General features: G+C 36.3%; 1 protein-coding gene across 2 annotated transcripts in view; it reads right to left on the bottom strand.

Moving 5' to 3' along the window:
• LOC107749977 (volume-regulated anion channel subunit LRRC8D-like) overlaps positions 1-4,516 on the bottom strand; it is a 23,394-nt gene extending 18,878 nt beyond the window's left edge. The window contains exon 1 of one of the 2 annotated variants that reach the window (XM_016565218.1): positions 4,454-4,516. The gene's annotated coding sequence lies outside the window, so the exon portion shown is untranslated. Of the gene's footprint in view, positions 1-3,870; positions 4,383-4,453 lie in introns of those variants that run through there. The other variant, XM_016565219.1, reaches the window with a different exon arrangement.
• Between the last annotated feature and the right edge of the window lie 552 nt (positions 4,517-5,068).

Here is a 5,068-nt window from a genome sequence, read left to right as displayed (position 1 = left end):
AAATACAAGGTAAATATTTCAAAATATATACTTGATGTGTGTGTATTTATACATAGATTATAAATATACACAGCACACACACATATATTATGCAAACAAAAACTTTTATTTTGGATGCGATTAATCGGGATTAATTCATTGACAGCACTAATATATATATGTGTGTGTGTGTGCTTATTTTAAAAATGCATAAGAAATGTTATTCTTACAATGACTTAAATACACATCAAATATAAAACGTTTAATTTTTGCCTGTTCTTCAAGCTAATAAACAAATCAACTACCTCAATATTACACTCCCTGCTATGTGAAATACAGGCTTGACATAACATAAGTCTCATTCTCATGTTCCATTAAATCAATGTACAAATGCAAGGAGTGGACTAATACACCACTAAAGATAACAAATGGTCCCGTCGCTTGGGGAGACATCCTAGTGTCTCTGTCCTGTATCACTTTTCACAGCACAGAGCTTGATCACTGCTCAGGCACTAAAGCACTGCATTAGACTTTGTTATTAGATTATCAGCCTTAGTGGGCCCCTACTGTACTGCATGAAGACAATAGTACTGCAGTGGTGAGCCTGGCCAAAGACAATGTTGTCTTTAATATCAAGTTGCAAGTCTCTGCTCTAATATTCAGGCATTTTGCATGGGTACTATTGACGTGTGGAGCTCAACTTTCACATTGCTAAGACTTACCCATAAACATCCAATAGACAAAATTGAATGACCTTCTCACTGTCAAGAAACAATTGACTGAATGTCATAATGATTAATTAACTTGTATTTCACTTGGCTAATCCAGCTGTTATTTAAATAAATCATAAATGTGTTGAGTAACATGAATCCATTGTTGGATGATTGAGTTATTCTCCTTGAAGCAATGTGTTATCATATTACATGTACTATTACTTAATACTTTTAATTTTTCCATAAGGCCTTTTGCAGATAATTTACTGCCTCTAGGATCTACTAATAAAACAAAGTCTAGACTTGCTTCACAAGACAATCACATTCCATCCAAGTCACAAGTGCTTTGTTCTTGTGCTTCGCCTGTCCTACAGATCTTTCGTTCCAATCTTACACTGCCTTTGATGTTAACATGTCAACTGTAAGGAAGGTGTAAGAATCTAAGAAGCATAAGGAAAATGTTTAAAATTATATATTACAAAATATATAAAATTTTGTATTTCGGTCAATAAATGTAAAAAAAATATATAGTGTGTAATAAATTTAATGCTCAAAGACTGGTAAAGTAGGACTCAACAAGACATCGGAGAATGACCGAGAATTGCTTTTCCCACTGCTTATACCCAAAATAATTTGCAAGACATCAGTTCCCAAGATCTACAGCTAGAAGGTTACACACACTAACCCTATAAGAGCGGAGATGTTAAGCAGGCTTGTTCGCACATGTTTTGAAGAGTCTACAATAGGCATTTTCTATTCCACTGCAAGCAATAAATAAACAAATAAATAAAGTATATGATGTGATATGATAGGATAGGATATGACATAACGCAGACACTCAGACTAATGTACCTTTCATTATACTTGCATTTATAGCATTCACAGGCAGGAAACACTTATACAAACAACTCCTGGTAATTACCTTATCACTGGTATAGATCCAAAGAGCATTTGTTCATTTCCTCAACTACTCTCATCATTCAACATGCTCCACACAGCAGTGCACTTTACATGCATCTAATGAACTGACATCACTCAGTGAGTAAGTACCAATTGTTTTAACACTTTCTGAATTCAGCAACAGTCCCACCAAATAATACTAAAAGGTCTGTCACAGGCTCGCTTCTTAAAGGGTTAGTTCACCCAAAAATTAAAAAATTAGCCCATAAATTACTTACCCTCAAGTCATCCTAGGTGTATATGACTTTCTTCTTTCAGACGAATCCAGTCGGAGTTATATAAAAAATTGTCTTTGATCTTTCAAGCTGTTTCATGGCACTCACAGGTGTTGCATGCTTCAGTCCAAAACAAGTTAAATAAAAAGCGCCCATCCATTAAAAAAAAAAAAAAGTGCCCCACACGGCTCCGGGGGGTAAACAATAAGGCCTTCTGTAGCGAATCGATGCGTTTTTGTAAGAAAAATATCCATATTCAAAACGTAATAATCACTTTAATGTAGCTTGTGCTCACTGTTGTAAAGGGAAGCAGTTCCGGGCGGATGACCTCTGAGGTCAGCGCTGCGCATGCGCCAGTGAGTCTCGTGAAAACCAACGTATATAACTCCGACTGGATTCGTCTGAATGAAGAAATTCATATACACCTAGGATGACTTGAGGGTGTGTAATTTATGGGCTAATTTTCATTTTTGGGTGAACTAACCCTTTAATGTTTCTGTAGCATTCTATGTGTTACGTAGGCCTATTTTACATATAATTTGCCTTTGATTCTTTTTTTTCCACTAGTTTTATAATTTCTAGACAGGTGTAGAAAGAGGTGCAAGGTGTTAAATACTATAAAACAAAAACAAAAATCCATAAGTTGACTTAGCAAAGACTAAAGGCTCTGTGGCACTTACAAACATATGGTTGCACTGTTTTAGTAGTCTGATTACGTCAACCACGGTCCATCCTGTTTGTCCAAATGATGGCATGTTGGAGTGTTTAAAAAACGTTGGAAAGCATTTGCCATTTTATCTAAAGCTGTTGTTAGTTACACAAAAAATATTCACTTCATTTTTAAAGACAAATTTGAGGTAAACAAATCCGAAACTGAATTAACTGATGTTTCCTAAAAAAGAGCAAAACAATTGCAATTTAATTTGCTTATTTGGAAATCTTAATAATTTATTATATTCAAAAAATTTTTTTTAAATATAACATTGAGAGAATAGCTGGGATTCTGACAAATAAATCAGAGTTGCGTAATTAATTCTGGTCTTTCACTCATTTTTTACCAGTCTATGGTGATGAGAAACCTCAGTTTTTAACCTCACCTGGGTAACACAACCTTAACCCAAAAAAACACAATTATCATCACAGCTAGCCTTATTTAACCTCAGTCTGGGCTTTTACCCCATAACTAGGTCACGGCTGCAGCTGTTATTCTCATTTGCTGTGTCTCAAACAGAAAATTGAAATGACAATGCTGTTAACCAATCATGTCTCTTCATGTTGCAGATTTCAGTGTTGGGGCAACCATTTGTGTCCCAGTATATGTACAGTTTACTGTAGGTCAATGAGTTAAAATAAAGCAGTATTGTAATAATGTATGAATTCATGTATGTGTGTATGTGTAGAAAAAGAAGAATAAAAAAAAAAAAACAAGATTAAAGGCTGAAACTGAACATCTGTTCATATCTGCCAAGTCAAGTGAAATCAAAATCAGGAAATCAAGAATAATATTAGGGTCAACCAAAAATGTTAAATATCTTCTGCATATAAACAGGCCAATCCAATATTACCAAATGTGTCTCAAAAATGACAGCAAAAGAAACTGTTAAATCTAAACCTAAATTCACACTTTTTTTAATTAATACTTTAACTTGAAAGCACTGGCTGTCTCAAGTACAACTGTAGTCCTGCTGGATAAAATTTTGATGATGGGCAACAGTGTACAATATTATGAAACAAATTATGTAATATGCATTACCCAGAAATTGGATAAATTGGTAACTTCTTACAAGAGACCTGCAATTCACATTACTAGTTATATATTAGCTTGTGCAACTGTTTGAACAGTCAATATAGTCTGTACAGTCTCCTTCAAAACGTGCCCAAACCATCTTGCTTTGACTGCTCTGAACTACTCTGACAGTCTTCATAAACACAACCTCAAGACAAGATACTCGACTATTTGTAATATTTCAGAAATGGATGCATAGCATAACGTATATACTTACTGTCTCATATAAACGTCATCAAACGTCATCCAGGCCGCACTTTAATTCCTGAGAATCTGAAACACATTTTATCCACTTGTCCTTGCAGTAATGGGGACGCTGTTGTAGACAAATATGCGGTCCGCTCGCGTGGGAGACGTCCTTTTGAGCGCATTCACGCCATTGTGTTTCTATACCGGGTCACGACATATATACGACAATGGTTTGCTTCCCAATAACGCGTAAACTGCGAGCAGAACGCGATTTACAGGAACGGACTGGAATATTGCCTATGAATGCAATCCGGTGTCTTGTCATGTCTTCGCGGTTCTGTGCAGATTAACGCCGCTCAGGCAGGAAACCGTTGGAGGTCTGAAGACACTTGTGTTAAAGCGGAAAAAGTGTCGGTACAAAAGAACAACTTACTAATCATTTACCCGAGAGGGCTTTATGCACATGTAAAGGGTCCTCGCTCATCTCATTATTATGGTACATTCAGTGCCGCGTGCACAGAGGCAGAGTCAACCAGTCTGCACCAGTTCTCTGCGCTGCATATCCGCCACCTTAACCCCCCACAAACACACATTTACAGGCTCATACATACCTCAAACCAAAGCTGTCATTTTAAAATCGTCGACGCTTCCTCTATGTCCATGCGTATGAAATGATGAATGAGAAATGTCTGTAATAAACAGAAATGTACTGTCAAATAGAGAAAGTGCATGTGGGCGGAGCTAAAGTTTACGGGATGATTTACGCGCGAAACACCTGATCGGTGTTCAGAAGTTACTAAGCAACCAAACCCCGTTTGTTACACTTGAACTGTTACACGTTTGAAGCCACTTTCCACGAATAGGGTAGGCTACTAAATCGGAACCGTCAGAAAATGTTAAATTATATGTTTTTTTATGTCAAATTACAAACTATGCCAACATGAGTAACGAGTAACATAGCTGCAAATTTAGCCTAAATTAAGCTGTCACGCAGAAGGGGCTTGCTAGGATTGTTAGCTTGTATTTACTTCTGATTATTTGTTCTGTGTCAAGATGCACACCTGTAATGTTTTCTTCTAAGGCATTTTTGTAAAAGTTGCTTAAATATCTTAATTTAACTAAGGCCTAGTCCTGGCTTAAAGGGGTCGTATGACGTTGCTAAAAGAACATTATGTTGTGTATTTGGTGTAATGCAATGTGTTTATGCGGTTTAAGGTTAAAAAAAA

The sequence above is a fragment of the Sinocyclocheilus rhinocerous genome, unplaced genomic scaffold, assembly GCF_001515625.1.
Source record: "Sinocyclocheilus rhinocerous isolate Xijiao unplaced genomic scaffold, SAMN03320098_v1.1 scaffold212, whole genome shotgun sequence".
NCBI classification, from domain to species: domain Eukaryota; kingdom Metazoa; phylum Chordata; class Actinopteri; order Cypriniformes; family Cyprinidae; genus Sinocyclocheilus; species Sinocyclocheilus rhinocerous.
Note: the sequence above shows the minus strand (reverse complement) of the source record. Positions and strands in the feature narration are given on the sequence as shown.